This window comes from Sus scrofa, chromosome 6 (assembly GCF_054392235.1).
Source record: "Sus scrofa isolate SSC_HxYL_T2T_F1_AM1 chromosome 6, Sscrofa_HxYL_maternal_Yorkshire_Landrace_v2.0, whole genome shotgun sequence".
NCBI lineage: Eukaryota > Metazoa > Chordata > Mammalia > Artiodactyla > Suidae > Sus > Sus scrofa.
The window spans coordinates 88,919,467-88,930,000 of record NC_139388.1 but is presented as its reverse complement, the minus strand read 5'-3'; the positions used below and the strand labels follow the sequence as shown (position 1 = coordinate 88,930,000).

Genomic DNA, 10,534 nt, shown 5'->3' with positions numbered 1-10,534 from the left:
GCTTAGGTCGAGACTGCGGCTAGATCTGATCCCTTGCCCAGGAGCTCCATATGCTGCAGGGAGGCCAAAAATGGGGGGTGGGGGGAGTCTCCTCTCAAAAAGTTAAACTTAGAGTTACCATATGACCCAAAAATTCCACTTAGGTATATACCCAAGAGAAATGAAAACCTATGTTAACATGAAAACTTGTACCTGAATACTCATAGCAGCATTGTTTATATCCCCAACATAGAAACAACCTAAATACCCGTCAATGGATATATAAAATGTGGTATATCTATAATGGAATACTATTCATCCATAAAAAGGAATGAAGTATTGATTCACACTATAACATGGATGAAACTTAAAAACATTATGTTAAGGGAAAGAAGCCAGTCATAAAAGGCCATATGTTGTATGAATCCATTTATAAGAAATGCCAAGAATAGGAAGAGCTACAGAAACAGAAAGTAGGTTAGTGATTGCTTAGGGTTGAGGGAGAAGATGGGGTCAGTAGGGTGGACTGTGATGGCTAAAGGTTACGGGATTTTTTTGTGGGGGAGGGTGATGAAAATGTTCTGGAATTAGATATTGGTGATGGTTGCATGACTTTGTGAATATATTAAAAAGTGCATAATTGCATGCATTAAAAGGGTAGAAGAGAAAAAGTTCCAAAACCCCTTTCTTCCTTTCTCTACCTCTAACTCACAACTTACAAAAAGAAAATTTAGTTCTCACTCTTTCCTTTGTCTGTCTCCTACCTTGAACAATAGTTATTTATTTAGTTATTCTCTTCCTTAAAAGACTAAAAGCATCCTGAGGGCCAGCTCTGTATCGGATTCATCTGCTGATCCTCCTGGCTCTCCAAGAAGTGCTATGGGCTTATTAGGTACCAATAAATACTTGCTGAATGAAAAACAGCATGACTGCCTTGCATACGAACAGTGTTTTTTATACCAATCAGAAGAATGCTTTTGTTTATGCTTTTCACTTGAACTTCACAACAATCTTGTAAGGAAGCTAGAAAGTTATTATCACCTCCATTTAACAAGGGAGAACTGAAGCACAATGCTATGTAGTACTGAGGAAGAAGCACAGAGCCTGGATCTAGGGTCTTGCACTCTAAGCCAAGACTGCCTCGAACTGGCTTTGAGACTCTGAGTAAGGCATTTCATTCCCTCAGCCTATTTCCCCATCTGTAAAATGAGAGGTAGACTCTGAGATGAGCTACAAAACCCATTTCTTTTTTTTTTTCTGTCTTTTGTCTTTTTAGGGCCACACCTGGCATATGGAGATTCCCAGGCTAGGGGTCTTATCAGAGCTACAGCTGCTGGCCTACACCACAGCCATAGCAATGCCAGATCCGAGCTGCGTCTGTGACCTGCACCACAGCTCACGGCAACACCGGATCCTTAACCCACTGAGCGAGACCAGGGATTGAACTCGAAGCCTTATGGTTCCCTAGTCGGACCCGTTTTCGCTGTGCCACAGCGGGAACTCCTACAAAACCCATTTCAATGCCATTATCCCATGACTCTGAGGATACACTGCTGGGTCAGAAGCATGGAGGAGACGGAACTCAGGTCATCTGTATTCTCTTTCCTCTGGACTTGCTGCCTCCCACTAGAGGGAGGTTGCCCCCAGCAAGTGACAACTGAACCCCTTTCAACATTCTGAATTATGTAAAAGATGTATGCAAGTTTCCTTTCACTCTATTTGCAATGGTTTCCCTACTGGCCATCCTACAGGAGAGAAAAAAAAATGTACTTCCAATGCATAAAGGTAATTAGAACTACTAAAATTTAAAAAAGAAAAGAAAAGAGGAATTCCCGTTGTGGCACAGTGGTTAACGAATCTGACTAGGAACCATGAGGTTGTGGGTTCAATCCCTGGCCTTGCTCAGTGGGTTAAGGATCCAGCATTGCCGTGAGCTGTGGTGTAGGTCGCAGACACGGCTCAGATCCCCCGTTGCTGTGGCTCTGGTGTAGGCTGGCGGCTACAGCTCCGATTCGACCCCTAGCCTGGGAACCTCCATATGCTGCGGGAGTGGCCCAAGAAATGGCAAAAAGACCAAAAAATAAATAAATAAATAAATAAAAGAAAAAAGAAAAGAAAAAGAGTTGGGCTGCAGAGTCTGACAGACCCAAGGTGCAAATTCAAGTTCTGCCACCTACTTTCTTTGTGACAGCATTTCTAAACTTTTTTCTTAAACAGTTTCCTAATCTACAAAACAGGGATGATAGCCTATCTTTGTAGAATAATGAGGAATGGAAGAGCCACATATGTAAAATGCTTGATACCGAGCCTGGTAAATAATACTTATTGAACATTCTAAGCATTTTACAAGTGTTAGCTGACAGATGCCTCATAACAGCCCTATGAAGCAGGTACTATTGTTATCCTCATTTTACAGATGACAGATCAGAGGCTCAGAGAAGTTAACCTACCCAAAGTTACAGCTACTAAATTAAGAGTCAAACTAGAGTTTAACTCCAGGGCCCAAGCCAATGGCCACTAAAAAATAGTTACTATTTAAAAAAAAAAAAATAAAATAAGTTACTATTACCATCTTTAACCAGACTGCCTCCAAGAAGTCTTGCTCAAAAGAACCTTTGTTCCCTTACCGTTTCTTAGGGTTAGAAACAAAATCACTTTGACTCTGCTGGTCTCAAACAAATTTAAAGTGCGTTTCAGAGTCACGGACTAAGCTGGCACAAAGGCAACATCTGGGAAAGGTGTTTTTGGTAGGACAAGCCCATCAGCAATTATCTACGGGAAAGTTCTTTGCCATCTTTGAGGGTCATGGCTTAAATGATTCCATATGGAGCTGACTAAAGCTTTCTCGCTGTGGAAGGCCATCCTAAGAAATGCTTCACTTTGTGGGAGCCTCTGGATAAAAACTCACCTTGATGTCTCTTCTGCTGTACAATTTTGTATTGCCATTCGAGTTTTGTGAAAAATTTTCCTTCATCTTTTCAGAGCTTTGCATTTTAGTTATCATAGCTAATTTATCTGCCTTTTCCTAGGTCCACAATTAAAGCAGCAGAAGGAAACAGAAAGACAAATGGAAGCATATTCTGATAATGCTATCCTTTCTCACTGTATTCATGAACATCTGAAAAAAAAAAAAAAAAAAAAAAAAAAAAGACAGAAAAAAGACAGGAGTTCCCGTCGTGGTGCAGCGGAAACAAACCTGACTAGGAACCATGAAGTTGCAGGTTCGATCCCTGGCCTCACTCAGTGGGTTAAGAATCCCCTGTTGCAATGAGTTGTGGTGTAAGACGCAGACAAGGCTCAGATCTGGTGTTGGTATGGCTGCGGTGTAGGCCAGCAGCTGTAGCTCTGATTAGACCCCTAGCCTGGGAACCTCCATATGCCGCGGGTACAGCCCTAAAAAAGAAAAAAAAAGAAAAAAAAAAAGACAAGAACACCCCAAGTTTTGAATTTTGCCTTTAACTTGCATCTTTCCAAATTCTGCCACAACTCAAAATACTTCTCACAGGGAAGCCTTTTAAATTTCTCCCTCTAACATTACTCCTAGCAGAAAGGTCAAGGAAAACTAAGTCAATCAATTTGGAAACGCTTCCTTTCTATTCAATTGCCGGCGTTACATCCAGAGGTCTGATTCAAGAGGGAACCAGGTAAGCCCAACACTCAGGTCTCAACTGATGAAGCTCCTTGACCAGAAATGCCTCACTCCCATTCTGAGAAAGACTAAAAGGTTTAAGAATAAGCACAGTTTCATGTTTTCTAAAAACAGAATCTGGAGGTTATGAACAAGGACAAAATTTTACCAAGGCCCCGATCCTAACATTGCCTCTAGCAAGCTTGCGGATAGCTACCTGAGCAAGGAGTGACCCTGCTCTGCCCCCTTCTCCAAGGAAATGGGGCTAATACCTCCCCAGATGGCTACAGGAAGGATTAAGGGTTATTATACTTAACATCCAGCTCTGTCAAAGCTCTAGCAGTTGTGACCCTGTTCATCCTAAAATAAGACATTAAATATTAAAATGCAAACAGTGATCTCCGAATCTGATTCTACAATCGGGTGAGAATTTTCTTTCCACAAGGCCTCTGACACTGCCTCCTATACTCCAACCTGTTGGCTGAATCCGCCTCTTATTCAGGACACAAGTTTTTAAACTATTAGTCACTAATACCACAAAGCCCTTGGAGGAGTCAGCAGCTATTACTAATAGCACAAAGAATGAAACCCAGAACTCTCAGGGTTTCAATCAGGGCAGAATTCACCTTGAAGAAACCAAAGGGGTAGCCTGTAATCCCCAAATGCAGGCTCTTGAGGGCAATCAATGTGGTCTAGTGAAAAGCGTATTTTATTACACCATTCAGTTCACATAAACCCATTGTATCATTAAGTCTCACTTCATAGATGAGGAAACTACAGCTCAGAAAAGACGTGATTTACCCTGGATAAAACAGCTAAGAAGGTGCAAACACAGGTTCAACTATTAGCCCTACTCCTACCAGCTGTGTAACTCCAGCATATTTTTCAACTTTTTGGACCCTCAGTTTCCTTATGTGTACAGTGGGAACAGTGATAATACTTACCTCAGGGGATTGCTTTTTTGTTTGTTTTTTAGGGTCCCACTTGTGGCATATACAAGTTCCCAGGCTAGGGGTCGAATTGGAGCTATAGCCACCACCCTACGCCACAGCCACAGCAACTCCAGATCTGAGGCACATTTGCGACCCGCATCACAGATCATAGCAACACTCTATCCCCGAGCCACTAATCAAGGCCAGGGATTGAACCCAAATCCTCATGGATACTAGTCAGATTCATTTGTGCTGCTCCATAAGGGGAACTCCCCTTAAGGAATTTCCGAGAATTAAATGAAATATTGTAGGAAAGGTGTCCAGCAAATGCCAGGCACAAAGTAAATATTCATTACATACTAGTTTTGTTTGGGGGGGCTGGTTTGGCCACACTCATAGCATATGAAAGTTCTTGGGCCAGGGATCAAACCCATGCCACAACAGCCAATGTGAGCTGCTGCAGTCACAATACTGGCTCCTTAACTTGCTGCACCACAAGAGAACTCCATATTTTAGTTTTTTACAGATCAAAATGACAGGAAATTGATATGACATCATTTTCACACGATAACAGTATTTAAAAATCAACCCACTTATTCCAATTACCTTTATAAGTATGAACTCCTCTACAATATACTTAATAAGAAGTGGCAAAGCCTTCGCTTGAATATCTCCAATAATGGATAACTCGCTCCCTCACAAGATAGCCCATTTTGTTTTTAGAAACCCAAATTCTTTTTTGTCAAGCCAAGGTCTACCCTCTTGGAACTTCCATCCTTTGATCCTAGTGCTGCCTTCCAAAAATCACATGAAGAAGAAAGTCCAAACCCTTTCCAAAGATAGTTCTTCAAGTATGTGCTCCCTCAGGCTCTTAGCTTTGGTCCTTGCAGCTCTTGCTCATGTGCCACAGTCCCTGAGAAAGACTTGGGTCTGAATTCCAGTTCTTTGCCTTACTAGCTGTGTGACCTTAAGCAAGTTTTTTAACCTCTCTGAACCTGTATCTTCATATGTATAAAAGGATAAAACGATTTTCAACTAACAGGGCAGCCATGGAGATTAAATTAAGTAAGAACACTACCTAGAACAGAGCCTGACATATACCAGGCTCTCAATAAATGTCAGTCACTTTTTAGGATGTATTCCAATTAGTAAATATCTCTCAAAGAAAATTACCCAGAATTAAACATAACACCAAGGGACTGGTTTCTGATGACAACTCTCAGGGCTTGGGTGTTTGAAGAGCTTTTTTTTTAGATAGCTGAGAAGAAAGCACAGTCTAGGAATTACATGGGTTTGGCAGCCCAAAGATGCAGTGGAGAATTTGGAATGGATCATTAAAATAGCGACCCAAAAGGAATTCCCTTTCTGGAGCAGCGGAAATGAATCCCAACTAGTATCCATGAGGATGCGGGTTCAACCTCTGGCCTTGTTCAGTGGTTGAGGGATCCGGTGTTAGCTGTGGTATAGGTTGCAGATGCGGCTTGGATCCTTCGTTGCTGTGGCTGTGGCAGACGCCAGCAGCTGTAGCTCGAATTCGACCCCTAGCCTGGGAACTTCCATATGCCTCGGGCACAGCCCTAGAAAAGCAAAAAAAAAAAAAAAAAAAAGTGACCCAAAAGAAAAGTATCATATTACATGTTGTCTATGACTCCCTCTCTGAGACCTGTGACTGTACATGTGGGCTACATTCCTTAATTCAAAAAGGAGAGAAAAAAAAATAAAAGAATAATTAAAGTCACAGCTCTAGGTCTTGCCAGCAGTTAAGCCCTCAAGATCCACAAATGTTCAGCAGGGGATTTCTTCAGTCGTATCTTTCAGATTCTGAAGTCCAGGTGTGTGAAACACCCTCCTTAGGATATCCCATGAGTTCTTTCCAGCTAAATTGTCAACTGTTTGACAATTCTAAAACTCAAAACTGGCAAATCGTCAACATTAACAACATCATCGCAACATTACACATATTTTCTTTCCTTCAGTGACCCCCAAGGGAAAAAATCCCAGGCAGAATATGGATTGTTGTTCAATTATTCTTCAGAGTTGACCCAAAGCACTGCTTCTACAAACTGGGATGTGACTTGAACATAAGTTTCCCCAAATAGGTCAAAAGAGGTAAGGTAGCAGGACTCCAGAATTAAAGCAGCATTATCACAAACTATGGCAGAAAAGGTTGTTTCTCACTTCTCAGTGAAATACAACAACCTGCAATGAAGAAATCCATTGTTAGTCTCACATTAGGCCCAAAGGAGCCCTGCTAGTTAATCCTTGGTCTGCAATAGAGGATTTGGTTATTACTATACTCAACAGCCATGATTCAATTCCATCTCTTTAAGAATGTAAGAATTACAAAGAAGAAAAAGCCAGAACTCAAATCAGAAATAGTCTTAAGTAGTTCCTTCAATTCAGTGAACAGAAACTGGCCACTCATGAAGGACTGTAAGGTACAGAAAAGCTTAGTGAGGCCACTGCACAAACCTGTGCCATAGGTGGGGATTTCATAAAGCCTTTGAGTCATGAGATGCCTTCAGAACAGCCTCCTTCTCAAAACTGATTCGGTCTTTATTAAAAGGGACACTTAACTGCCACTTTACCCTGATCATCTTACCCCATCTTTGGGGAAGCTACAGCCACCCTACCAGGCTTTTAAACTCACTAACTTGAGAGGAAAACTTTAAAGTTATTTCACCACTACCTCAGGAAGTTAAAGAAAGTCATAGAAGAAAAGGCCTTTGGGGGAAAGAGTCAAATTAGGTTGTTAGATATTAGTCATAAGTCCTACCCAATACCTCTTTCTAGAGACCCTAAGAGTACACCTGCAGAGGAGAGCCAGAGGGCACTGAATAAATTCAACCTGGTTGGCAAGGGGGCGTCTCACTGCAGCTTTCAGCAAGGAGAATTGGATCCTGCTGGGTCGCAGTCTCTCTTCTACTCCACACTTCCTATTTACCCTTTGAAGTGGGTACTGAATAGCCAGTCCCCAAGTAAAGGCCCTTTGTACGGGCGCTACAGTCGCCTGGTGGAAACACCTCGGCAGAGTTCAGTTTGGTGCCAGGATGGGCCACTGAAGGCATCTGCGGCTGCCAGAAGCCTGGACTGGACACGGGGACACGGACACACACAGAGACAGAGAGAGAAACTAAGAAAGAGCAGGTCAGGTCAGCGTTGCCCTCCAGCACTTCCACCTGCCCCCTTCTTCCTAAGACCCGCGCCAGATCAGATGTCAAACAAAAACTCCGCAAAAAAGTCCCGTGATGGGACGACTTCCATCTCTCCGTCGGCAGAGCCTCCCTGGACTCCCAGAGCCTTCCCCTCCTCGTCCCAGCCAGCCCTCCGTCCCCACCCCGCCCCGGGCCCGCTCTGCCCTCCGCCCAGGCGAGGCCTGCCCCCCCGGGGACATCCCGGAGCCCCCAGGCGGGCTGGCTCAGGCCCCCGGGCCGGCAAGGCTGGGGCCGGCCCAGAGCGGGCGGCCCGTGTGCCGAGGCTGTCGAAGCCGGTCCTCGCCTTGGCGCCCGCGAAGAGCAGGGGGCGGCGGCTACCCATACCTGTCAGGCCTCTTCCCAGGACTGGTGTCGGCGCAACTTCAGGAGCCCATGTCCGTCCCGGGGGCCCGGCCCCTCTCCCCGGAGGGGGGGCGCGGATCCCGGGGAGGGGGCTGGGGGGCCGGGACAACTCTAGCCCCTTCCCATGCTCCCCGCCCGGCGCCTGGCCGGGGCCGGACAGCGCCTCCGCCCGCCCCTGCGCACCGCCTCACACCCGCGCTCACACACACTCACACTCCCTCGCGCGCTCTCACACACGCACTCCCCTCCCTCCTCCTCCTCTGTTTATCTCCTCCAGCTGTCTGGGGACCCAGGAGAAGCCCAGCACCGCGCCTGCGCCACGCAGTCTCCGCCCCCGCCCCGCGCTTCGCAGCCAGCGGCTGCGCTACGGAAGCAGCGCCCGGCCGTTTCTAGAATGGCGATCAGGGCTCCCCCCCGCCCCCCCAACCCCACGAGTCCGGTCAACGTCTGCTGCCGGCGGCACCCACTAACCTGCTAGTGGGGGAGCCGCGCACGGCTGCGGCCAATCCGCTTCGCCGCTCGCCAGACCGGCAGCCAGTGGGCGGATGGAAAAGCCGGACTAAGCCCTGGGGCATCTTGGGAATTGTAGTTTTTCTCCGTCGAAGAGCTTCTGCGGCGCGGGCTCACCCCGCCCAGTTGCTATTAGTTACTCGGACGCACCTCCCACCCTACATTCTCGTAAAATGCTCCCTCGCGGCGCTTCTGGGATACTCGACTCACGCGTGTCCCCCAAAGCCCGACGTAGCTTCCCAAAAACCTGCTCAAGACTTGTTCCGAGCCCCTTAATTGGGGAACCCTTTAGGCTGGGGCCTCAGGGCCCCCAGAGCCAACCCTTAGCTTACTCCTTCCTGCTCTGGGGGTTGCCAGAGTGGCATATTACTCTCTGGTGTCCCCAGAAGGAAGAGGATAAGAGGTAAACAGTCTACACCGGGTGGCCTGGAAGGGAGCCAGCCACACCCACATTCTGGGAACCCTCTGTTGGTAGAGAGAAGGTCTGTGTGAAACTGGTGGAGTTACTGCTGTTCCTACCCCTGAAAAGAAGAGGCAGTTCCAGCGTGGTGGAGTCCCAAGTCCGATGGGAACACTTCCTCTGTAAGGAAGTTCCCAAGGTCATAAGAGTCATCATGCCTAACTTCTGAAGGTAGAAACCAGGCCCCACCCATGAGGAGCCTCCAGTCAGAAAAGGAAAAAAATGGTCACCTTCTGAGAATGGAAACTTTTCATTCACCCATAGGGTGCCATCTGTCAGATAATAACAATAATTTGCTTTTGTTGAGCATTTAATATGTCAGCACTTAATACTGAGTACAGTTCCTTAGATAGGTACAGTTTTGCAGTAGAGGAGACTAAGGCATAAAAAAGTTAAAAGCAACTTGCCCAGGGTTACAGAGCTAATAAGGAACCCATTTGAGATTCAAACCGAGCTAGGCCTAACTCCAGTGTCAGAGCTTTAGACACTGTCCTCCAGGCAGCAGCTACCCTCAGAAGGGCTGTATATACATATTTAGCATTTAGAGTGTTTGTCCTGTGTTTATCGCTCCATGAGTTGCTTGTTTTGTCCTGCTCAAATCAAGAGTTGAATTAGTCTGCAACATCCAAAGCTGATTTCTTCCCATTTGGAGGAGTTAGAAACTACCCTTGTAAATTCATGTTTCCATGACTCTTAGCACAGCCTTTTTTTTTTTTTTTTTTTTTTTTTGGCCACACCCTTGCATATGGAGGTTCCCGGGCTAGGGGTCAAAACAGAGCCACAACTGCTAGCCTAAGCCACAGCCACAGAAACATCAGATCCGAGCCAAGTCTGCAACGTACACTACAGCTCAGGGCAACACCAGATCCTTAAGCTACTGAGCGAGGCCAGGGATCGAACCCGCAACCTCATGGTTCCTAGTGGGATTCATTTCTGCTGCGCCACGATGGGAACTCCTCTTAGCACGATTTTTGGCACAGAGCAGACACAGTAAATATTTGTTGTCAGAAAGAAACTTTGTTGATAGGGAGTGGATGACATGAAGAAGAATATTAATAATAGCTGCAGCTACTATTTTCTACCAGGAGCTCACCTGTCCTCTCATGCACTCTTTCCTACACCTATGAATATATATGCATGTGTCTGTCTGTGTCCACATGTAAATGTGTCATGTATGCATATATGTATGTGTATATACATGTATCTGTACAAATAAGTTTATAAATGTGTGTATATGTACATGTATACCCACACACATATGCATTCACACAAACTCATTTGATCCTCACAACTACCTTGTGAGTTAGCTACTATTCTTATTCCCATTTTATATAGAAGAAGAAACAGAAACTCGCAGGGGAATTTAGCTCAGAAAGAGACACTCCTCCCAGCTACAGGTGTTTTCAGATCAGTTTCAGAGAAAACTCTCTAACCATTAGAACTGGGCCACTTTGGGAGGTTTTGAGCC

At 45.5% G+C, this 10,534-nt stretch overlaps 1 protein-coding gene across 10 annotated transcripts in view; it reads right to left on the bottom strand.

Moving 5' to 3' along the window:
- The window catches only part of WDTC1 (WD and tetratricopeptide repeats 1), a 69,376-nt gene extending 60,375 nt beyond the window's left edge, over positions 1–9,001 (bottom strand). For 6 of the 10 annotated variants that reach the window (XR_014804784.1, XM_084958105.1, XM_084958109.1 and 3 more), the window contains exon 1: positions 8,079–8,397. The gene's annotated coding sequence lies outside the window, so the exon portion shown is untranslated. Of the gene's footprint in view, positions 1–2,887; positions 3,098–8,078; positions 8,398–8,567 lie in introns of those variants that run through there. The other 4 variants (XM_084958106.1, XM_084958111.1, XM_084958107.1 and 1 more) reach the window with 3 other exon arrangements.
- Between the last annotated feature and the right edge of the window lie 1,533 nt (positions 9,002–10,534).